The sequence below is a fragment of the Empidonax traillii genome, unplaced genomic scaffold, assembly GCF_003031625.1.
Source record: "Empidonax traillii isolate 1590-97213 ecotype Southwest subspecies unplaced genomic scaffold, ASM303162v1 scaffold227:size730986, whole genome shotgun sequence".
Classification (NCBI taxonomy): Eukaryota; Metazoa; Chordata; class Aves; order Passeriformes; family Tyrannidae; genus Empidonax; species Empidonax traillii.
The window spans coordinates 596,606-622,934 of NW_020955420.1; the positions used below are offsets into that span (position 1 = coordinate 596,606).

The following is a 26,329-nucleotide window of genomic DNA, read 5'->3' on the forward strand; positions in this document are numbered from 1 at the left end:
TGCTTACTGCTACTCCACTCCTACAAGTTGTAAATCAAATGAAAAACCTTTAAAGTACAAAACCATCTGATTAAAATTTTCATCCACAAGGGAACCACAGATATGACAAGAAGCCACATTATGCAGTTTTTACATTTAAAACATCTGACAGTCTTTTTTTTCTTGTGTGCGAAAATTGAGTGCTTTCATCTTCGGAAGCAACAAAAAGGATGATTCTCACTCATAAAACCCATTTGCAACCTTCAAAATATCTTTGATATTCTTCTCCATTGCATAACTTTGGTTGGTGCAGTATATGCAGGCATAAAGTATCATGACACACAGCTAGTCTGGTCAAATTTTAACTTCTCCCAGCTCATACCTGTACATTCACAGGTTTGCTGAGATTATTCATCAAACCCAGCACCAGATCATTCACCAGACAGCCCACAGTATATGGATGGTTGGAAACATAAAGGGAAGACATATAGTAAGCTGTGATCAAGGGGTCTAATAAAAACCTATAGTGAATACTTCTGAGGAAAAAGACATATCTTTAGGAATGAACTCTGTCTAGAAGGAAGTCAAATACTAATTTACATTTCAGTGAGGTTTTTAATGCAAGGCCTATCTTAGATAAGATATGGGTTTATTTGACAGCACACTTCTGAAAAGTTGGCAAACAACAACTTTCTTAATGCTGCTTTTCAGCAGCAGAGTATAGGATGATCCATCACCAAGTTTTCAAGATCTGAGCTCCTGATACTCAAAAACAGAATAAACCAAGCAAAGTGCTGCATTTCAGTTTTCACTGGCTTTCATAGCTGCTGCACATTTATGGTCTGCTAGGTTGGCACACACTTACAGTGCATATGCCACAGCAGTAAGAGGTTTGTTTGTCCAGCAGCGAAATTCCTGCCCTGAAGTTAAAACACCAGCCTGAGCTACGATCAGGCCTTGAAGAAAGCCTATAGTGCTAACACTACACTATTTAACATCTGATAACATATCAATGTCTGATAACACATTCATTATGGAGGTATGAAGTTACAGAGAAGCACAGAGCTCTCACTAAACATCAGTATTAAATATCTGCTGGACCAGGCTCCTCATTCATCCCATTGACACACTATTTAAATGCACCTGCATCAACAAGGTGTCGTGTAAGCTGATTGTTACAGGTCTAAACCGAGTACTCAGTATACTATACTAAGAGCCAAAAGCACAGAAATGCTCCTGCCTAATTCCATGGTATGTTATGTGTACATTGCTTTTCTAAGGAACAAGGTCAGTGACAGGGCACTGAGAGCTCTGGCTGTTCAGGAAATGATGCTGAGAAGGAAATCCTTCACGTATAGCAAACTTCTGGAAAGTATCCTAAGAGCTACTGGAGAATGACTGAAATGACTACCTGAGATTAATGACTACCTGAGAGAGCATATCTGGGACAATAATGCTAAGCAAGGGAGATTTCCTCATGAGTAGGATCTCAAAGATGTTTGCTTTATTTTGTTTAGGATGTAAGGTACCACTTGCATTTAATGTTTCATACAGAAGAAAAGTGTCATGTCAGCAGGAGAGGAAAGCACGGATGGTAAACTTGGCATGGGAAGGCACGAGGTGCTGTGATGGGCAGAGGGGACCAACCTGGGAGCAGTGGCTGAAGACAGTGACTGGGTCTAACAAAGTTCTGACTCAGAAGATCATTTTTGATCTGGCACTCTCACTTTTCCCTACAGATTGAAATCTGTATTGCCATTTCCTACTGGAAAGAGTTGTGGTAAGATTTTCTCATGGAAACCTGAGGAAGCTGCGCACAGAATGAAGGAGCTCTTCTGGCTTATATTTATTGAGCAACTTGTTTTCTCAGATCTCAGTTTTTCTTCCTTTCCCCCCACCTTTTTCTTCCTGCCTTTGTTTTGGTGTTCAGACACCTAGACTCTCACAATCAATCACAGCAAGCTAGCTTCCATAAACCTGCTTAGAGGAAAACAATTTCTTCCTCAGGCCTCCAACCCATTCCCTGGAAACCGGCTGTTTCTCTAAATATACAAGGCAGTAGCATCTGAAAAACTGAGTATGACATTACATGACAGGAGAAATCATTTCAGTTCTGCCATCTATAAAGTTGTTGCTTTATAGAATTGGGACTTATGTAATAAAAGATTCAGTTTAAACAATTTGGAGATCTGTTTGTACAATATGCATTAAAAAAGTCACCAGACAGAATAAAGAAAGGCAAGGGCACAAACAGGTGGGGATCCTCAGCAAGATCCCATAATCTTCCGGAAAAAAATCATAGTCTCCACCTCTGTCCCAGGGAATTTTTTGCTCTACAGTAGCACAGTTGTGACAAAGCAAGAAATGCAGCACAAAAAGGTGAGAAGCAAATTCCTGTCTTTCATTTGCTAAATGCTGCCGTACCCACCCTGGTGTCAGATGAGGAGTTTGGCTCCCCTTTGTTCCAGCAGCCACCGCAACACATTGTGCGAGGCCTCCAGCTGAGTCAGTGCTCGCTCGCTGTGCTCCGCGCACACAGATGGGAGTAGGCAGAGAAATGTCAAGCTACTTGGATTAGCTCGGGTTTGGTCACGCACAGAAGCGGAGCTCAGGGCACCCGAGCAATCTTAAATTAAACATGAAGCATCCTCCCTAGTTCAGGCATCTCGTTTTTTAGGCATTAGTCACTAAGGTGCTTCCAAGCTGGTAGGTCTCGATGTGGGTTCAAGTGCTTTCATAGCTCTACATCCCAGCAGTAATGGTACCTTGCCCTGGCAATGAGACAAAGCCATCACATAAAAAATGTGATATGACGTTTTAAGTTTTCAGATCACTTGGAATGCGTGCATGTAGTTAACTTTTACTGTTACTGCTGCCAATCCCCTTGAGGGAGAAGCAATCTTCCCATTCCCCTCATTCTATGTATGGCATCTTTTTTGTCTGACATATTTCAGTAATTGGGCACGTTTATTCCTCAGCTAGTTATAACACAACCAGTAGAGGCTGCATTTTGAATCTATGAGAGCAAGCTGGCAAGTGCCATGGAAAAAAATTAACATTTTCAACAGTACGCAACACATGGATGAACGTTATTCAGCCTGATGGGATGTGCAATTTTTAAATCTCATACAAATGTCTTTGTAGTATTCCGCCACTTCTCCCTGTGAACACTCTGCTTCTGGTTGAAGGCTATTTCCAGTTCAGACTCTTTTTCTTCAGCATTTTCTCCCACCTTTTCTACCTGTTATAGCATCCATTACTGGCTCTCACTCTCTTCAAGTTCTTGTTTCACTGCCTTCCTTTCCATTTCCTTTGTACTAATTCTGTCCTCTTCTGGTCTCCTCTCTGAATTAAGGCAAAAAGCAGTTCCACTTCTTCCTCTACACACAATTTGAAGGAATATTCTGAAGTACAAATGGGTGAGAATTTCCAAATGTCACCTTTTGAGCAGAGATAAATCAACAGCCTTTTTGCACTAGACTTCCATTTATCAATGCCAAACTACAGATCAACTATAAAAAGTAAGCCTTCTCAACCACCTATTAAAAAAGCAGTTCTACCCCAAATACTCCTTTTACAATTTTCTAGTTGATTATGGTGATTGCATCATAGATTGAAGTTGCCATCACACTTAGAGGGCTCAAACATGAAAAAAAGCAGAAAAGGCAGTACTGTCATGGCATCAGCAAAATTTTTTCCTTTCAGCACTCCTAGCCCAGACCTTTGGGATCTTCCTTGCTCCTCACCCAACTGTCACAGGCAAAGGATGCATAGAAAATACTTAAACATGGAACAAAATAACTTCTTAAGAGAGCTGCTACCATATTGCTACACAGCAGTTCATTGTTCCCTTGCCTTGGATAGTTTTAGCTCTTTATTTTACTCAAAGATCTCTTACTTACCAATGCCCTGACCTTGGCATCTGCGCTACTCTCTTAAAGCTAATGTGATCTGCTCACACAAAGCAGACTATTGCCAAGGAGCATAAGCAGCCCTAGTGATGTCACTGAACTCATTAAAGATATAGTTGACTTCTTGCCCCTAGAAAACCTAATTATTAAATGTAACCTTAGCTGAAAACAGTAGCGCTTGTTGATAAGCAAAGCAAAACAATAGGTGCTTTGTTCAAACATAAAAATAGTACTTGACCAATAAATAGGAGTTCCTGCTTTATAACTGTGGCAAACTGTAGTTAACCATGAAATTCCTGAGATAATTGATATAAAAAAAGAATGGAGTATTTTGAAAAACAATCGTGTGCATAGTTTGAAAATCTAATTCCTAATGCAATTCATAACATTAACACTATGTCTAGAAAACTTAGTGGTTCATTTTAATAAAGAGCAAATGCTGCACATTCTCACTCTGAGGATCCATTACAAAGCCAACCCTAATGTAAACCTGCTATAATCTATCTTCTGAGAATTATTTTAGAATACACCTTTTATAGCAAGTGCAAAACATAATAACTGTGTTGTAAATGTGACTGCTATATTTATTTGTTGCTATAGCTATGGATTGCATATTTAGAAAGGAAAAAGATACTTCAAATACTACCACTGACAATAAGAGCCTTATGCTTCTAGACAATATTAAACATGCCACCTCCCACTGGTGATACATAAATCACAGCACTGCTAAATCACTTCTTTCTTTTAATGCACTTGCTTCTTGAAATTTCTTAGACTTGTCATAAGACAATGTATTTATTTTATCTATTATAGTATATCAAAAACCAAAAACTACCTAAAGATTTCTGTGTCACTGCAGTCCATCCACAAAATTTACACAAACAGCTAAATCAGAGAAAAAAAACCAATATCCTTGAAAGAGAAGTGACTAAAGGAACAGTTAAAAATTGATATTTTAAGTGAACATTTTCAAGGGTCAGGATGCTATCTTAAGCCTGGAATATGTTCCTTTGTCTTTATAAAATGAGTAGAAAACAATGTTCCCCAAACACTAAAAGGCTACACTGAACAGAATGTACAGGTCTATCTACTGAAGCCACAAATAATTTTAATGGGCTTTGTGCAGCTTTGCAGGTATTTATGCTGTCTTACAAAATAAGCCAGATACAGTCATCAGAAAAAATCAAGTGGTTCACACTCATTTTAGCATGGAAGAATTTTCTTAGGATGAGAATGGATATTCCATTATTTGAGGCATTCAGTTTTAGGTTGGTTTAAGTTACCCTGGTGACAATGCTATGGAGAACAATGCTGCAGAGACAACATTCATCTGTCGCAGAAACTAATACATGCTCCTCACATTTCTGTGTATAGGTATTGCAGCCTAGTTTTGTGCAATGTTCCCTCCTCATTGCTGCATGCTTCAGGATTTCATGAGAAATTTTTGAATGAGATCTGTTCAATCTCCATGTAGAAGCTACCAGTTAAAGCATCATTCTTTTGAAGACTATCTGCTGAAGGCATTGAGGAATCAATGTGAAAATACTATATGTCTCAGACCAAAATTATTCAAAAAGAAAAGAATATTCATATACAGCATATGTAAAACTTTAGCATACAAGAAAATAACCCTAAAATGTGTGTGGATGGTTTTAAAAAACAGCAATTAAATTATAAAGTACAACAAGGGAAAGTAGTTTTAGGGGAAGGCAGTTTTAAGGGAAGTAAAAGCATATACACATATGTGAGCTCCAAAAAAAAAAAAAAATGACCCTTCCCTCTTTTTTATGCTTTGTGTGTGCATGTGTGTGTGTGTGTGTGTGTGTGAGAGAGAGAGAGAGAGAGAGAAAAAAGAGAGAGAGAGAGAGAATGGGTATATCTGACAGATGTCAAGGTCAAGTCACCCAGCCTTTAGAGCTAATACAAATTATTACAGTACTCTACATGTATGTGTCACAAAAAATGCATGTGATTTTAAACTCTTAACCGCAGATTACAGACTGGTTTCCTGTGACTCTTTAAACAGATGGTCAGAAGCGAGGATGGAAGAAAGCATTTTTGTGTGATCTGTTGACAATCTGAGAATGTAATCATTGTTTTATTTAAGTGTCATAGGTTGCTACAGTATTGAGCTGAACAGAATATTTTAAAGGGTTAAGCTTTTAAAATGAGCAAAATCAAGAAAGGGCACAGTAACATCTTACTGCCTAACAAGTCAGGAAACACTGCACATACCTGAAGGCCTTACTGTTTAAGGCCTTTCTTAAACAACAAAAAAAAAAGGTATAAATCTCAAAGCACTAATTTTAATGTCAGATTTGGCATCGTTCCTGTATAATTACCTAATGCCTAATATGTCCTTGAAGGAACATAATCACACCCCATAATTACAAAATACATATAATCCCTATTTATATACTCACATATTCCAGTACAAAATGCACTATTATAATCTTCTGCTAAGTGAACTTTGCTGAATATTGCAGCTATCTGATATTTTCCATCTCTCTCATTCTGACTCTACTCTTGCTTCTGTTTGTCTCATCCACTGGCAGCATCTCTATCCTAACTATTAGCAGCAAGGGGGCAAGATCAGTTATTTGCTAGACAGTTACACCCAGCACAGTGAGGCCTGAACTAAATGCTCCATTTCTCATCATCTTTTCCTCTCCAAAAGCTCTTCTTATCTGGAGGGAAGTACTCTCACAGTCACAGCTGATACACTATGTCTCACCTTCAAAATACATTGGCATTGAACTCATTGCTGTGTTGCAGCATCTCACGTAACATTCTGTTCACTACCAAATGAAAAATGCATTTTATGTTTGTGTTTGACAATGACACTGCAAGGTAGAGCACACATTAATTGGAAAAGAAACATAATTTATAAGAAGTTATTAAAATTTCTTTAAAAATTGTTTCTTTATAAAGTGGATCATAACTTCCTAACTACAAAACTAAGGGATACCATGAAAGACACTAAGAGTTGCTTAAAGACTCTCTCTAGTAAGTGTTTTTTTATGTTAATGCAAGGAATGTGCTTAATTGTTTCAATTGCTAGAGATGAAAAAGAAGCCTGTCCAATCCTGTAAAATAAAAAATTTTCAGTGTCAAGACTCTGAACACTGAATTCTTGCCAGGTAACTTAATCCTGCTGCTTTCAAAGTAAAAGTGGAATTTGAAGTATTGCTGCTCTGGTCTGAATAATATTTATTTAAACAGAAGAGTAAAGGAAGTCAATTACAATAAAAGAATGAAAACATGTCAGCAACATTCACTTAGTATTGGTTTTGTGCATCCACACCACAGACACTGCCATTCCTGAGCAGAAGCCAAGTGAGGCACTAAAAGCATCTGCTCTGTCTGAGCAACTCAGGTTCAGAAGCCCAAAAGCTTGCCTTTATATCTCCTCACACTGGAGTCACTGATATTGCTTGTACTGTCCTTGTTCATCTAGAGTATCAAGAACCTCTTTATTTTTCTCACAGCTTTCTTCTAGCCATTGTGTCAAAGTTGATCTCCATATTTTCATTTTTACTGTTATTGTGTTGTAACAGGTACTTCAAATATCAGAAGATTTGTGATTAGTTACTACAATATTTCTTCCCATGTCATCTTCATTTTCTCTTTTCATGTGATCTATCCACTTTCACAAATTTTAAAAACACCTGATGTTGCTTTCTTGGATAAACACATGTCCATATCTATTAATCTTGGTCTAGCAATATTTGCACACCATACAGTCAACATTTTCCAAAGCTCTTAGGCACCAAAATCAAATTGGATTAATTCAATGCAGAAAACCCCAAATACATGTTTCAAAAATCATAGATATTATGTCATTGAAAATAAGACATACTGGATTATAGAAAATGGATGTCAGACCAAATTTAAGTACCTAAACTGGAAAAAATTGCCTTAAATATGGAGTTCTTAAATTGAAATGTGGAAGCAATGTAATGTCTATTTTGGCAATTAGAGTGATGACAAAGAATGAAAATCCTATCAAAAACCTGTAAAACTCTACATATAAGAGAAATTTACAGGATTTGAAACAGCATTACCCTGCATTTTACTTAATGGTCAGCTATTAACATAAAAAAATAAGTACAAATATCATGAAACTAGGACAGAAAGAAGCCAGGTGTAACTTCTGACTTTGAAGCTCTTTATATAATTTCAGGTTTAAAGTGGGAAAGGCACAGCACAACACACATTCATCTTGGGCTGCCAGTTCTCAAAGAGGTGATGCAATCCAAGTGTTCAGAATTATCTGGTCATGCCCCTTCCATGGATACTTCTTTCCTCTTCCACTTCCATGGTCATAACCCAACACCATTTTCACCTAACTCCAGCTCTGGTAATCACCAGGCACTTCATGAGACCAGTGATGCCTCAAGCTCAGCAGAAAATTAATCTGTAGAAAAGACAGTTTTCTGTGCAGCCAGTGAGTGGACCTGGCTCAGCAAATGGCCCTGTGATTCCCAAGCTTGCACTGGGAGAAGGTCAGACCATGAGAAAAGGAGGAAGCTGGAAGAGCAACAGAACATTCCTCTTTTTTGGTGGCTGTGAAAAACTGCAACAGCTCAGTTGTTTATAGAAGCAGAGCAGTAGAGCTCTGGGAATGCCAACTGGCTCTATATGGAAATATTAATATCAGTGGTGACATTCTCAGGTCCACTTTGTCAAGAACACTTTTATCTCTGTACACAAAATACTTTAGCAACTCGGAAAAACTGCAAAACCAAGGAAACCTCTAAAATGGCTGCAGCCAAAATGACATGGGCAAAATCACCGAGAAATGTAGTAACTAACTATGTACTTCAAAACCAGTACAGAATTCCCCCTTCCTTCTGTTGGGAAGATTTTAAAAAGATACTAAAAGCCTAGGCATATGGATGTAACACGAACAATTAAAATTAAATTTAAAGAAAAAAGCACCCTTGGGTCATAAAGAAGTCTTGAGAGAGAGTGACACTGTAACAACAACAGCAACCACTGCAAGTGAGAATATCTACATCCATAGCCATCTACATATTAAAAGGAATGCATATTCATATTCCCTCAGCTATGTCTCTCTGCTCTTCCAAAGTCAAACGAACTCTTCTCTAAGCAGATAAAATCATTCTCACTATGTTTTTCAGCATCTGTCTTTGCTGGTTTCTAATCAAAGCTCATGGTAACTGGCTTTGGCAACAGACTGTAGTTTCCCAGATGAGTAAGCAAACAAAGAATTTTTTTTCCCCTCTTCCACAGAACTTGAGATGCATTTTTCTGTCTAAAGAGGGAATTGATGAGTTCCATAATCTCGTCAACACCTCAAATACACTTAATGAAGGAGCGTCAGAGGTCTGTGGTATTTGTATACTTCAAAATGTGGACAGCTACAAGACAAAGATAAATGCCAGCCTGGGAAACAAAAACTGGACTGTAGCAATTTATAAGAATAGGAAACAAGAAACCTTTAGAAAACAATTGATTTAGATTTGACTGAGGAACAGACATAAGAAGAACAAGTAAATTGACATATCATAAAAAAATCTTCACTTAGGTTATTCTAAAGTAATTTTTAAATAAGGGGGGGAAAAGCTCATCACAACATTCACTGAAAGATGCTATTGATTTGGAAGGCAGAGCCTGAGGGATGTCAAACCAGAAAATCACTATAATCAACTACAAAGGAAATTCATCATGACAAAGAGGAAGTGGGTGGATAAGCTCATGGAAGAAAAAGAAAAATAACACTGCCTGCTGTTGGATGCATTATTTTAAAAATGTATATATATAGTGATTGCTAAAATTATTTCTAAGCAGCAAGTAAATATATGAGAAATCTAACAGATAGATACTGAGAGATTGAGGTATAGGATGGATTTTCTTGAAGAGACTTTGTGGAGTTCCACAAGCAAATGCATCTTGCCAGAGTGCAAGACAAATTTTAGGTTGAAGATTAGAAATCCGAATATGTAAAAGTATAATGTTTATATTTTTTCAGAAAGACTGCACTAAAAGAGAGAAAACCCACAATTCTAATTTACTATTCTATAATGAAACAGAAGGGTGTGGAATAAAGTCCAGCAGAAGCCAGCATGTTGATAATTGACAAAGCAGACAACTTCCAACAACCCAGGGAAAGAAAGATTAAGTTTAACATGTCTCAAATGTGAGGGTCTAAAATAATTTCATTCAACATTTTTTCTCAGTCTTGAACAGGAGAGGAAGAGGAGGGGAGGTTAAATGGCAGGTGAATTAAATGTTTCTTTTGATGATAATAAGATCTAGAGCACTGATGGAATGTAATTTAATCTAAACCAGCAAAACCCACTTATATGTGTGACATAAGGGCTGATCTTTCGGTGCAATCTGGAAGCAGGAACAGCAACACACCCAGCTCAAAGCTACACTTAGCACGTGGCGTGGTGTACAGCACCAGGTTTCCAACACTGCTTTCACTCAACAATCTGACAGCCAATTTAGGGAAAAATGATTCAGATTAAGTGGTTTATGTTTTTGAATGCCCTGCTTTTCTTGTGTTTGGTCTGAGAATATTTCTCTGCTGCAGGATAGTTCACAGCCAGGTGGTGCAAGCAGTTTAAAATGAGAAGTTTAATACGAAACAGTCAGAAAATGGTCCTGAACAATATTTGGCCAGAAAAATTTAGTGTATAAGTTGCATGATTCACATTCCCCTCCACAGCTCTAAACAGTGCAACACTAAGCGGTAAGTGAGGTGTTAAAAAACGGTAGACGGCTTGGAAGTGGTGGTAACTTTACCACGGCTGCTGAAACTGGTAGTCCCTAGAGCCAACCCCAAAGCTCATCTTTATCTTCTACCACCTGTCTTCATTAGTGATAAAATAAAAACACCCCATCCATCATCCCCCAGGCTAAAATTTGGGTACTTGCATGGTAACTACATGCAGTTTTAGGTAGTTTTTCACTACTGTCAGTAAAGTCTCAGATTTAAATGGAAACTTCATGAGTATCTGGAGTCAGACAAGAGAGTGGAATTCACCTAATAAAATAAAGACATCTATATCTGTGTCATTCATCTTAGTCAATTAACATAAATTAAACTTTTTTGTTAATAGTTGGACTTGATGATTCCTATTTACTATACTGAGTGCCAGCAAGTGGATTCAAGAAGTCAGTAAACTGTGTATGCAACCGAGTTCACAAAACTATAGACTTCTTATTTATGCTTTTTTGTTTGCTGTTGTTGTGACCTAATTTTTCTTAAAGAAAAAAAACAGTTGGACTGGACCACAGATAAGGTCCTTCTGCTCCATGATTCTAACAGCAAATATCCAGGGAAGAGTACAGGTGTATAAAGAAAACTCTTTGATACACGCTTCCCATCAATGCAATTTGCATTGCTGACCTCTTTAGCTGGGTAGATATTTTTTTTTTTGAGGCAGCAATAAAGCTTACAAGGTTTCAATAGCAATTGTCTGTGCAATGCTTCAGAGCAGCAAAGCACTTTGCAAGTGCTAAGCATGACTATTCAATGTTTTTCACTTGTATTAGAGATCTGATGATGAAATGCTCAGATTTAATATACCTATTACTTGTATGAGCACAAAATAATTCATCCAAAGCTTGAAGTCTATTAGCTGCCAACTAGTCTACCAATTTACATGATTTTCTGATTAAAAGCACCCTGAAGATCACTGCAGTAGTAATGAGGTGTTTCTTAAAGAACCCAAAGCAATATACTTATTTAAAAATGTTTACTGTAGCAGCAGTTTAAAATGGTAGTTACAGCTTTTCTTCTTCAGACACAAAAAGTAAACATTTGCCTCTCGCAAAGCTACTTCTGTACAAATTTTCAGAGCATTAGCTCTGAAGTTTCAAGTTCCTATAATGTATTGTGTGAATGTTAATAGCATGGTAATTTACTCTATTTTGAACTATTTAGCACAAAGGGTCCATGCTATCACCCCTAACAGCTCTCTTTTCCTTTCCTCTTAGTCCTAGCAAAACATTCTCCAAAACTTATTGTGTAACTACTACTATGAAATAAACAAAACAACAACAATAACAATAGTAATAATAAAAACAACTAGTAGCATGCCACAAAAAATTATTTTACATGGACAAATATACTTTTTTTAAAAAATCACATAACTCTACATGACTAGCAGAAAAATATTAATGTCCTTACCAAAAAAAAAAAAAAAGTCCAATCATTTTCCACTGGGGATCCTTTCCCTTTATAACATATAAAGAAGAGTAGAGCTGGAAGGGACCTGAAAGTCTTTTGCTCTGAGGAAAATGAGCCTGCTTATGGCAGTCTGACACAACGATAAAGATTTCTGATGTTGGAGAAAACCATAACCTCTTAAAGGTAATCTACATCCAATGCTTTATCCTCTTTATGGCTAGACAAAAACATCTTTTTAACTTCCACTGTAAATCTAATATTTTTGCCTCATGCACTACTAATAGAGAGAATAAACGATTTCCTTCTTTTGAGAAACCTATCACATCATAACCAGGACAGCTCTCAGAGTTTGATAGTAGTAAAGACCACTGCTTGAAAAGATATGTATCCTTTTGAAAATCATTTATGAAACAATTTTCCATTAATAATTATTGCATATGATGTAAACCAACATGTTTTTGCATTTCTCTCATATTAAGTAAATCCTTTGTTATGCTGGTACTACCAATATAAAATTTTTTAAATGTGTTACTTATAGAGCCAATTATAATAATCAAGTGCAAAAAATTCCATTACAAATATTAAAACAATCCATTATTAGACGTTAAGGGATTGACTACATTATGCCGTGACTTCTTAAGCAATGTTACAGTTGCTGAGGTATCAAAATTCTTACATATTGTTTCAAGGTATTGTCTGAGCAATGTCTCCCCAAATCTATCATAATCTTTATTATCTACATAAAGCAAAAATTCTTTTACTCTTATGGGTTCTCAAAATACTTTATAAAACAGGTTCTCATCTCACTTGAGTATATGGTATTATTGGAGCAAGTAAAAGAAGATGACTGTACATAATTACTATTTTGTTCTAGAAAGGCAAATTCTCTAGCAGCCATTCAGAACTTCAGCCACAAATTAGGGCTATCACATGCAAGTGAAATTACTGAGGAACTGTCAGTAAACAACATTTAGTTTTCAGATTCAAGTTTGAGTATGTACAGATTTCACAGCAGAGTTTACTGAAAAGTTACAAACAGACATTTTCAACAATTTAGGCATTATTTCCACTGAAGCATGTAAAATTTTATACAAGAATATGTACAATATGGAAACAAAATCTTTCCTAAAAACAAAATTATCCGTTAATTATCAATTTGGTAATCATATCTATGGCTCTGTAATATTTAAATAGTCAACAAAAAGAAACAGCTGGTTAGATAATAACACACATCCATGCGTTAAAGACATCTTAAAGGAAAAGTTCTGAATTTAGTGAAACAGGAAGTTTTTAGTTAATGACGAGTCTCCAGAAGAACACAAGCCCAGAAACATTCTAAAACTGGCCAGATTCAGCAAGCTGAATCTTCACTGCTCTTCTTCTTACATGTACTCCTGCCCCAGAAAACACTTTATGATGAAAAGAGAGATAGAGACAAATGAAAGCTCCAAGTACTTGATGGTTAAAATCCTGTAAAGGAAATCCTTTAGATAGTATTTGTTTTACATAAAACATTTAGTATTTACATGTATTTAAATCCTATAACATTTAAGTGCATTGGAGTATTTGAGAGTACACAGCAGTCATTCACACAGTGTCAAATTCAGACATAATACTTTGCCACCTGATGCACAAGAACAAGGACAGGGACTAATCTAACTGACAGGAAAGGATGGGCAGGTGCAGTGATTTTAAGCCTCATCTTGCATGTAGAAGAATCAGGTTCTACTTTCCCCTGGATTATTGTAATTGCAGCTAAAAGTCACTTGCTGAGTATCATCAACTCAGGTGCCTAAACATGGAAATCTAAGTGTCATTTTAGTGACAGAAAGACACTAAGACTTTTTTCTGTAGGAATGGCAGATATGAAACAGCAGCCACAGATCCTTCTTGACTGGAGCTACAGGCTGGATTTGTGAGCTTTAGGGCATCCATAGTTGCTCCAAGCATTTACATTTAGGCATTGCACTCGCTTTTCATGGGATATTTATATATTTAATTTTCAGTTCGTATCTTATGGAAAACAGGTTTCCTACATGGACACAGAGAAAGGTACGTTCCTTAAGTGGTCTATCTATCTATGCACTACCTACAGATTTCTCTGTCTTGATACCTACATTGTGTGTGAACATCCTCAGTGCCTCCATTTAATGAGAATCTCAGCATTCCAAAGCTGGATGCAAAAGTGATGCTCTTTCACTACAACATCAGGGTTATGCAACATCATCAGAGCAAACCAGACAATCCCTGGACAGCTATGGATGGCCAAGCCTTCGCTGAATGAACTTTCAATTGAACCATGCACAGAGAGGAAGCTTGGTTCAGACTTAAAGAGTTCATATCAGCTTGGTAACTAAATGACCTCAGGGCAGGATTAATATGTATGGGTAGGGAGCATTTACAACTCTGCCTAAAGCTATCGCACTCGGATGCTCTGAATTGCCCTCCTGAGGATACTAGCTCTTTCCTTTGGCTATATAGATAGCTTGGTTTTCTAATTTAGGCATGAATAAGCTCCTTTTTAAAGCTTTGAATTATTTTTTGTGGAACTTCTGCAGCTTTGGCTACGACACATCCTGACAGATTTAGGTTCAATGGAACCACATTAAATCAGAGTATTTCAGAGATATCCATTCATCCTCCAAGAGTTAAGACTAGAATTTAGAACGAGAAATTTTGGATCAAAACATATCAAAGGCATTCCTTTAAATTCTCTATATTTCACAAGTTTTCTCTCTAACTCTGTGAAATTTTCTAATTTGACAGATCCATAAACCATCAAGACTATCTTAATGCTATCAACAGTCTTAAGTGCAGTATCAAAGTTCAGTTCGTTGAACCATCAAATAATATTCTCTTTGGGGCATTTTCCCCCCTTGACGAGCACACATAAGAACTAGTGATGTTAATCATCACATATATATATATATTGAGAAGCAAAGGTACATTCAAGTACATTGTACATTCAGCCTGTCAAAATGTATCAATTATTCAGTCAGAACAGTATGACTGCATGAATCATTTCAGTGTTCACCACAAAGCAGGTTGGAAAAAGGTCTTGATGAAATAACTGCGTAGGAATTTTAAAAACTATTAATATTAGCAAAATTTGAGGTATAAGTAAAGAAGGCATAAGCAGGTGTCAGTCACGTCTAGGAGTGCTTAGACAACATTATTTTTTCTGTCCTCCTTGCTAAACCCTTTCCAATTCAGATAATGTTTCCATTCTGCTGCAGGCTTCTCTCAGGAAATTAATTTCTTAGCTCAATGTCACCTGAGGACATCCAAATGAACCAGCTAACATTTCTGTTGCCTCCTTTTTTTCTAATGCTGTGCTACATCTTAACATTTCACATAACAACTGTAAGACAACCTGATCTTATTGTGAACTTTATGGCACTGTATAAATTAAAGTAAGATAGAATCACTGCTTGAGGTTTGTGTTCTAAACGCCCTCTTTCACAGGGCAAAGTACTGGGCAAAACTGAAGGATTTGGCCAACAGAAAACAAGACTAGAAGAGGATTGATTTCCTCTCCTTTACACTCTTCTGCAGGAGATTCTTCTTTTCTTTCCCTTCATAGTATTTCCACCTCAAATGTTTTAGAAGGAAGGAGCCTGATGTTTTCTAGAGGGGATAATTGCAGGAGATATTTTGTGTAACAGGGTGAGATACCAGAGTATTAGAAGGGACTCTTTCTTATCTGGTGTGTATGCAGAGAAATTTATTCAACTGAAGTCCTTTAAGGTACATTAGACTTGACAGTTGTCTTTGTTCTCTTATGAGTTTGGCACCCATGACTGCTGTGAGATGAGGATCCAGGCGGCCACTCGCTTCCATTTTAATGCCAGCTCAACCCAGACATTCTCCAGTGTCTACTGATTTTGCAGTAAGATATTTTGAAGAAGTTTTTCTTTTCCCTCAGTTTTTCAAATGAACTTAATATAGTGTAAAGTGAGAGTTCATGGTCCCAGAGAGAGATATGCCACACAGACTAGCACAGCATAAAAAGTATCAGGACAGGTTTTCCAGCATCCCCCACTGCCTCAAATCTGAACCAAAGGGACTACTTCCTAACCAAAAGCCCTCGTATTTTTCATTCCTTTTCCCTCTTTTGATAACAGAAGGCCTAGACAAATAGAAGCAAATAGAAACTTTATTCTGCTGTTCATGCAAGCCTGTTCATAAAATGCCTCCCATAGGCTGCTTTTCACCAGCCCTGCTATTTCATTTAATCCATTCAGTCCTGAAGGATCAACTTAGGCAATTAGACAAGGGATTAGGGCTCTGAGGGATAATTGGATGCCTTGCATGCAAGAAACTTCTCGCACGGTCTCTTCACTTTTTTCTTTTGTTCTCTTTGCTCATCCCTTTGTTTCTCATCATTAATTTTTTTAATCAAGTTTGCAACACTCTTACAGTTACAGCAAGACAGTAATGTGACCAAGCAGCAAGAACCTGAACACCTACATTGCAGCTCCTGCTGTTTTATGCCTCTTTAAGTTGTTCTGATGTGGCACCAAAGGGAAGAGCAGCTGAATTTAGATGACTGGATGCAGCAGTCAAGGCTTTGTTTTTGTATCTGCAGCACTGCTGAAGTGGAAGGGTGGGAATGAATGAGCTCAGATATCTTTGCCTAATGTCAGGTGAATCCTGAAGGAGAGCTCATACAGGGAGAAAGAAGGTATTACAGCAGAATTTAATGGATTGTATTCTGGTGAATTGTGTGTGAATTAAATCACAGCCAAGGAGTTTACCAACTTAGATTAAGGACTGCTGAAATGTAATTATTACCTTTCTTTACCCCCTATAAGCATCTTCAACTTGTCATTCTCACCCTTAGTCCTCAGCCTGGTGCTTCTAACTTTCATTTCCTCCGATTTTGACACATTCCTCCCACATCAACAATTTCCCTCATGTCATCATTCTCAATACCATATTTATTTACTGCATAAAACTGCCTTTCTCTGCTCACATGATATTAAACTTCTCTTAGTTCCTTTTATTTCCTATACGCTAGCACAATTTGTCAGTCTGGATACACAGTGATTTAAAATCTCATATGAGTTTCAACATTTCCCTCTAACATTACAATATAATTCTCTTTTATAATAAATGCCAGTGAAATATTAATGATCACTATGCTGTCAACCATAAAAAGCAATAGCAACAAAAAAGTAAAAATCAGATCTTAAACTGCCTAGCTTTAATGTTAGAGGTTGCGTAACCAACTGCTGAATGTGCAGAAGTCCTTTTCAGTACTCGTCTGTAAGGAATACAAATATTGCAGCCACAGTTACCAAGACTGGCTCAACCTGTAGGAATGAAAGTTTTCCTTCTATGTGTCCACATTCGGTTTCACATGACAAATAGACACAACATTCTGCAGATCTCCTCTGAAGGGCTGCTCAGGTAAGACTGACAGGCATAGTATGAAATTAGGACAGACTGTGCAGAACCTTGTGAAATTCTGTAGGTTTCTTACAAATGAAAAACACTCATCAAAAACAAGGTTAAGAGCAGAACAAAATTTATTTCTCCTCCTACAAGAGAGATAGGTATTCAAGAGCTAGCCCTCTTCAGATGAAAGTATTTTAAGTTTTTAAGGGGGATTTTAAGATGAGATAAATACCTGACAGATAAATAAATGCGAAAACACTTTTCAGAGTTCTTGTATGACTGGAGGCAGAATGCAGCTCTTCTCTCAGTATCACATGAATGAAGATCAGGTTTGAGTAGCTCAGGCAGAATGCTAAAGGATGTGACTGTTGAGCTGCTTCAAACGGTACAGAGAACATAAATTGCCTGAAGATGGAGTAATGAACTGAGAGGGTGAAATATGAAAAATATGATTAAACTAAGCTCACGAAAGGAGAGATTTTGGATTTGTCTGCAAACAAAGAAGGAAAGGAAAGGAAGATGTTAAGGGTTTGTGTCTTTTATGGTGCGATGAGGTGATATCTGAGCTTGTTTTTGTTTTTGCAGTCTAAACCACAACAGAGGCCTCAGCAGCAGTTAATTTACCTTGTTTTAAGACTGAGGAACACACATCAAAATAATTTTTTCCTCCTTACTTAGGATCTCAAGGGACACCCTCAGATAGGTACTGTGAATCTCAGACTGTTTATGTCTCTCTGCTGTAGACCTTAATACATTCAAGAGAGCATGGAGGTGATAAAATAAAAATTTAGTTTATATACCAGGCAATTGTCTCCTCAAACAAGACCTATAAAAGAAAGAGCCCAAATAATGCTATTGGCCAAACCTCATTTCAGTGCGCACTACATAAGTAGTGGAATATACCACAGTAAGAGCCAATTCCGTGTACAGAGGGAATTAGACTAAGTAACTAGCAGGGTCTTTTCTGTAACTCTGTAGAAAATGGTTTCTGGAAGAATATCAACAGGCATTTCTCACAAGTGCACAGGTGTTAACCTTGATGCCCTGGCCACATTCCAGCCCAGGTAATTACCTTTTGCACTTAAATTCTCCTTCCATACTTTCCTGGCTTGTCTCCACTCCCTGGCCCTGATTTATGTGCAATTAAACAGCACCAGCATGTCACTGTGCAGGTAACTGTCTGTCAGTGCAGGGAGTGGGGAGGGGTCGTCATTATATCAACTACAAGTCCCATTAAAGGTTATGAAGTTCTTTAGGGTCCTTGCAAACATATTATCATATAAAAGGCAACCCTGCATAGACCATCCTATGACTCATCTGTGCTTACGAGGAGGGCAGTTAATTTCCTTTTTTCTTTTTTTTTTTTCCTTTTTTTTCTGCAGGTGAGAGGATAGTTGGCTCCCCTTTGTCACAGCAAGCTCAGCAGGTAGCTTCCTCTCTCCGATCCCCATCCTGCAGTGCTCCTGATCGCCACGGGAGAGTTGCTTCATTTCCCGCTCCCTCCTCCGGTGCAACCCTTCAGCTCCACAGGAGACCCCGTGTCTCCTGAGCCTCCATTCCTGCAATGCAGCACTCACCATCTGTAAATTTTAGCTGTAGAATGAACGTAGCGACCAGGACTCGGATAAATTCTTGGAAGCCTTTGTTTCAGAATTCCCTGCTAACACAGCATCATTTCTCTGGGAGTCATGATCTCTTTTTGTCCAGAAAATTGTGCAGATGAGCTGCAGGACCTCAGTGTTTAAAGAGAAATACAGAAAATCCTTTAGCAGAAGAAAGGCTATCAGAGCCACACATCCCACACAGCTGCAATCCAGCCTGTGCAGTGCAGCAACACAATTCTCTACCAGCAGAATGAGACTGACTGAAAAGCAAGAACTAAGTACATATAAGGAGCACTTGCAATCCAACAGCACACACAGTTCTGAGTCATTTTTAAAGGTACTTTCAGATGCATCATTTTTGTTGGAGCTGAACGTTTTAAGCACAATACAAAACCTGTGAATTAAATGAGAAAAGTCAGCTTCCCAGGCAGCTTCCAGTATTTCAAGAAGAATCAAGACTTATACTTTGTTCTCAGACTTATTCTTCAAGTTTTGAATAGCGTAGTGGAGAAAAAGGCAACATATGTTTTCAAAATAATTTGTGAGAAACAAGCCACCTACCTATGCGTAACTCTGAAATATGAAAATACAATAGGTGATACAAGAAAAAAAGCCAACACTGGAGTCATTCTAGGAAAAGTTCAATGATAACTATTTTTAAGGTAATCCTTATTATTCTAAAAATTTCTTTTGATGTCTGAAAATTTTGAATCTGTTGTTTTATATTCCAAATCTTACAAAAAGCAATGCTTTAATTTTTATTGGGTTTTTTGGTTTTGTTTTTGTTTGTTTGTTTGTTTTTTACACACATACACCAGACTGTTCTCAGAGTTGCACAGCAATAGAATGAGAGAAAATGGACAAAAATGGGAGTACAGGAAATTCTGATATAAAAAGCTTTTTCTTTTTGCCTTTGTTTTTTAGCCAGCATGAAGCTGGTCAAATACTGAAACAGGCATCCACAGATCTGGATGAAATCTCCATCCTCAGAGATACTGAGGGCACAATTGCAGCCCTGAGCAACCTGACCTGACCGAACCCATTCTGAGCAGGGGGTTGGACTAGATGAGCTCTGGAGGTCACTTCCTCTGGAGCAGAAGAATTTTTAGAGATTTTTTTAACACAAAAACATATAGACAGACATAAATATACACACACACACACACAAATACTGCCACAGCTAAACACATTCTTGTATCTGCATTGCATTCTGCACATGTGTATGTGCTCTATTGAATGTGGACACACACATATGACATGCTACATAAAAGATGGAGGCATCTGAGCTTCTGAAGGAATACTAAAAAATGTCAGCATGAGCTCTAATAAAGTAGGATAATTCCTGACACTGAATGGTATGTCGGTTTTACCTATTTTCCTGTTACATTCTGACATCTTGAGCTGCAGCAGTTTTAGCTACAGCAGAATAGTGCAACTAATGAAAGCTAATGAAATTCAGTCTGCATGAACTGTTCAGTGGGGCTTCACATGAGAAATAACTTAGCTCTGACCATTTAAGCAAGACATAGAGGACATTTTTTGAAATTCCATTTAGTCTGGACTAAGGAAAATGGCTACATGTAAGAGAAGAAAAAGATGGTCCTGCTCTAAATTACTGTGCCTTGGACATCAGCTGCACCCACCCGGTGTGACACGTTTCACAAGTGAGAGATGAGCAAAGGAAAATGAAGATTTTTGGTTTGATTTTCCAATCACCCTCAGTAAAGGATCAGGCTACAGCCCACAGCACTTGGACTGCTTCAATCCCCTATGTTCTGCTGCTGCTGAGTAACCAACCACTTGTTGTTTTAACGTGGTAAGTGAATGGAAAGTTTCCTCTACAGGGAGATCTCCCAAGAAGAAACAGGTTATGAATCTCAACTTAAAATAGTAACACAAACGCATTTGGGGACTAGAAATTACCAGAGTATGATTATGTAGACAAAACTTAGATGAACAGCTCTACTAAAGTGAAAGGAGCAATTTCTTTTAATTGTACATGCTTTCACAAAATGCCTTTGCATAAATTCCCATAATTGCTTTACTTCATGATCCCCCAAAGATTTAGATAAAAAAACATTACTTACATGTAATTCCAAGTTAGTTCTAGATGAACTATAAAGGCCTAATGTAGTGACTATGCAATCTTAATGACTGCACCAACTCTCTTAATTTCCCTCTATCAAGTCTCTAATACTTTTGCTTCACTTGCCATATATAAAAGCATACATGTCCTAAATTTTCAATGTCTTTTTGAGAATTTATACTTTAGCACATACAGAGATTGAAAAAAAACATTAGTGAAAGCAAATGTATGGAAAACTGCTTCCACAGAAAAGAAGCCTCTGTCTTAAGTACAGTTTTAAAAAAAGTTGGACCAATTAGCAATCTGTGTTAGAAACATCTTAACAATGTCTCAAAGATGAAAGAGCATATCACAGAATGAGGAAAGGGGGGAAAATTAAATTATGTCTGCAGTCATAATGAATCAAAGCCCAGAAGGTGGTCTCCAAATCAGCAGGTTTTGATGAAATATTAAGAAAAATTATTATTGATGAAAAATGAATAAGCTCTTTTTGATTTTAGCAACCTTTAAATCACACTTTGCTAATTAAAATAGCTTCAGCTTACCCCTCCATTTCTTGATGGGCATTTAGCAATCCTTAGAAAAGGGTGGGTTAATTTGACAACATTTTAGCAAATATGCATAGAGTTTATCTTAAGCAAGCAGACACAGCACAGTTTAAGATGATGTACAAAATAATATACAGATAAACCTTCTCTTTTTCCTTTTTTCTTTCTTTTTTTCCCCCCAGACTATATCTACTAACACAATTACAAAGTAATGATAGGCAACTTCTGCTTGTTTTCTCTGCAGCATATAATACCCAGTAATATATACTATAACTATTAATGAGCCATGAACTATGTCTAGCGAAATAAAGACCAATGCTAATATTTTCTGTCTCCTTTGTTTGCCAGGTCAGAGCTCTTTCCTTCCCAAAGATAAGTGGAAACGAAAAGTCTGAGGGACATTAGTTCTCACATCCCTTGAAGTTGTATAAATTCTAATTGCTTTTTTTAAATGTTGATAGTAGAAATTATGTGTTCTCTTTTCATCCCAGTTTGTGCTGTGCTTCCTTTTAAAGTGAAACCTAGGAATGAGGGAAGGCTGTAATCAAGACTGAATTGTTGCACACAGAAGACATTTCATTACAGAATGAAATGCAACTCAGGCGTGCTATGCATTACTGTTACCGAACTATACACACGAATTAAAATGAAGCAAAACTTGCTCCTCTGCTTTTTCTTTCATAAATTCTTATATGTTATATCACCATCTAAACTCCAGGCAGAGGAAATTACCTATCCATTACAAATATGTCATCTATTTACCATAATAACATTTCATATATTCATCATGTAAGAAAGACTCCTATGAACACATCAGATTGAAAAGCTATTTAAATGTCACTAGTATTTTAAAGAATGAAAAAAAAAAATTATGGCAAGTAAGTCTCATGTTAGAAATAAGTCTGATGTTTTTCAGAAGTACCTAATCATATAAAATAGGTCATGCAAGAAACCTTTCAATGTTTCACATCATAGTGTTTGAGCCTTAAGGAACAAGACTTCAAACACTTTATAAAACTTCTTTAACAATACACCATGAAGTATAAGGCTGTGGTAACATACACTGTTTTCTGAGTGATGAGTGTAAAGCACTGTTTTTCAGCTTTCCAACCAAGAACAAACTGAAATGAGATCTTTCAGCAATTTCTCAGTTTCCAGGGTTGCCAATGTGATATGTTTCATAGGCACTCATTCAATGAGTTTACAAGATTTTAAAAGGAACCAACCACCTCCCCCTACAACCTATATGCAGTGATGCTCTTTTCCTTCCTAAAATTTACTGCAGAGGATTCCTCCCCACAATTAGACTCCACCACTACTGCCAGGGACAAAATAGTTCGACCATAAGCAGGATGATTTGTAAGTCACATAAACAAACAATACTGGTCATAAGGATAAACAATGGAGTTAAATATAGTTTGTCTCATCTCGGAAGGAGATACCATTCATAAAAATAGAAAATAAGAGAAAATTTTTCAAACTCTCCAATACTAAAAGAACGTTTTACTGTTCATCCAATAAACTACATTATTTTAAAGATATAACTTCAAGTTTCATATTTAGTTTTAGTAAGCAGAAAACCAGAATTTGGTGAACACACAGTACTCTCTCCAAACTCTGCCTGTACACGCCTCTCCTATAACTACACAAATCTAAAATGCAAAACCTCCATCCCTTTAAATGCTTGGAAAGGAGAAGCCTGAATCCTTCACCAAAGAGGAACAGATGGGTTGACTGGAGGGACATAAAAGACAGAAGAATCATAAATTAGTATTCTCTTTAGAAAGGGCTACATTCAATAGCAACAACAAATTAAACTGATTAAATTATGGTGTTCAAGTGCTGCACATCAGTTCACAATCCAAATTTTGGTTAGTACAACTTGCAAAGAACAGATTTTAACAGTTTACACTGTTAGGATGAAAGCACTTCATTTAATGAATGGAAAAGCCTTTGCTTTTTCACGTTTGCGTGCTCAAATATTCCCCATAACTTTCTCAGGATGAAGAACTTCAAATTGTATTGATGGCATTAGTGGGAAATAAAGATGTGCACATCACAGACACAGCTGGGTTTGTGGACTGCAATCTCAAGCCATACAATAACCATTAGATGCCTGAGACTTTGCCTCTCATTGTTTTTGCATCTTATTTTGTTTCATAGTAGGATATATAATTATAGTTTTCTTTTTTTGTTGTTTTGTTGTCTTTTACCATCTGAAAAAATGTAAAGGTTCATTTCTTTCTTTCTTCAAGCAACAAAACACCCATCTGAGCTATATCTGTGTGCAAATTGCACTAATATACCAACAAAAAATCCTATGCATAATTCAGTTACAACGTATTTAAAATACTAATATATTATACCCTTAAATGGATGAGAAGTGACAGGTTTTGATCCACCTTTTATACACAGTCTCTCATCCGCACTCGAACTGAAAATCACACAGCTATGCAGATACTCCCAGTTTCCAGCAAAGGCGGTCCATCCGCAGTCGCTCAGAACAGGGGCACAAAGGGCACGTTTGGGTGGGCCCCCTTCTCCCCCTTGTCTTGTAACCCGGAGCGGGAAGTTCATCTCTCTTATCTCTCCGTGCATTTTCCCACTGCAACCATTTGTAGAGGTACTAACTCGAGCTGCTTTTGTAAAAACAAACAAACATCTGTCACACTTCAGATTACACGGCAAACCGACCCGAGCAGAGGGGAAGAGAAACCACCGGGTTCTCAGTGAGGCTGTGACTGTGGTAAATGGAGAAAGACATGGTTCTCACAACAGTATCAGTGCTTGGTATCTATTCAGAGAGAAACCAGGACTTTCAAGTAATTAAAATGGGAGACCTGAATAGAGTTCACTGTAAGTCTGCCATTTATTCCACCAAAGTGGTAACCCAAACAGGGGAGCGCAATCGCATACTTTCACAATAGGGAGCCTACATAAATCCTCATGAATTTATATTAAAACTTGTCTTATATTCTATCAAGATGGAAGAACAAAAGAAAACAACCAACCTAAGATAATAAAATGCCAATGCTAATAGTGTCTATTGGGTTCTAAATATACAGGTCTATGAGAGACCAAGCTAATTTTTAGGCAGTCCTGGGGGCAAGGATTACTGGCTTATAGGATGAAGGGTAGAGAAACAAAAAACCCAATGTGTTAGTGCTAAAGTGAAATTAAACCCCATGAAGAGTCTCACAGAGGCTCTAACTAATCCTTCTTTGGGTTATCACAGACAGAGGAGGAAAAATACCACAATGACTTCCAAGTATTTTCAGTTTTACATGTTAGAGAACTGCAAATAGTTCATTAACCCACTGCTCTCCAGAAGGTTGTCTTCAAAAGTCTGTTTGATTATCCCATAATGGCATATGTGCTAATTTCCAGGTCAAGAAAGTCTTTCCAGAAATTAGATTCTCAGAGGAATGAAGCTTCAAAATGCCACAAAAGAGTGACATTCACTGGAAGGTAAGGATTTAAAACCTATGACTACTAATTTCAAAAACTTTACTGATTATTTGAGGAGCTTGGAAAACTGTCGTCTACTCTGAAATGCTTGCAACCTGATTGAGTATTCACCTACATGAGTGGTACCTTCCCCTGGTAGCACATTATCTCTAGGGCTCTGATGGCAGAAGGTGATAAACAACGAAGAACAAGGGATTCAGGCGTAGGAAAACACTTCCACACCAGCGAAGAGAAATAAACAGAGGTAGGAGGGAAAAGCTTACTCATAATCTTATTCAATCTAGGTTGTTAGCCTTCTGCACAGCTCTGCAGGTTTTAAATGTCACTGGTTAGATGGTTTACAGTGCCGTGGCCTTTCCCTTCACGAAAGTGCTCTTCAAGTCAACTTCCAGAACCATCAAAAAATCTCTTCATCTAAGAAACATCCTGGCTTTTACAGGATGCATCACCCTAAGTAATAATTCCTCTCTCTTATCTTTGGTGGGCCTCGCAGTAAGTTCAGATTCCTATGCATAAATGACTTGAGAATACTGTTGTGACTGACATCACCAATACAGAAGTTTAATATAGCTACACAAGAGCCTGCTTTTTTAACAAATATTTATCCAGGCATGGCACTATAGTATTTCATAGCTTTCATGACCCATTCTGCTATTGCTAAGAGTTATTTTACACATACTAGAAAGATGGGGTCTGCTTATTGCACTTTTTACATATTTCTATATTATATTAGAGTGTTTCTCTGCAGATTCCAGGTTTCATTACTCTCATGCCAATTTAAGCACAAAGATACTACTGAGAGAATCAAAGTTAACATCTTAATAAAATGTTCTCTATTTCTTTTTGGAAAAGCAGCAAGCAAAGTATGTAACCCAACCTTAAAAACAGCATCTTGCCTCTTTGCACCAAACCGATGACAGATAAAGGAAGTGGGGCAATTTTCAGTTCCAAAATATTCCTTTGACATAACTTGATTCTACTTCTGATAGAAAAGAAACAAGTTCATAAAGGTCTCCCTTCTAAAATGAAGATTTTTTCTTTTTAATGGCAAAATGCATGCAAAAAGCATATGATTATGGTATTTATGTTTCCATTAAAATGTCCTCAGCAAGCTGGAGGAGTCTAACCTACTATTTTCAAGCTATTTAGATTTACAGCATCACAGTGCC

General features: G+C 37.3%; 1 protein-coding gene and 1 long non-coding RNA gene across 2 annotated transcripts in view; both read right to left on the reverse strand.

The window, feature by feature from the left end:
* Positions 1-26,329, reverse strand: part of PARD3 (par-3 family cell polarity regulator) — a gene marked incomplete at its 5' end in the record, with an annotated part of 195,265 nt that overhangs the window by 67,472 nt on the left and 101,464 nt on the right. The gene's annotated exons all lie outside the window — the stretch shown is intronic.
* The window catches only part of LOC114059487, a 41,544-nt gene that overhangs the window by 12,823 nt on the left and 2,392 nt on the right, over positions 1-26,329 (reverse strand). Inside the window, exon 2 of the long non-coding RNA XR_003571672.1 lies at positions 3,221-3,359. This is a non-coding gene — a long non-coding RNA (uncharacterized LOC114059487). The remainder of the gene's footprint in view (positions 1-3,220; positions 3,360-26,329) is intronic.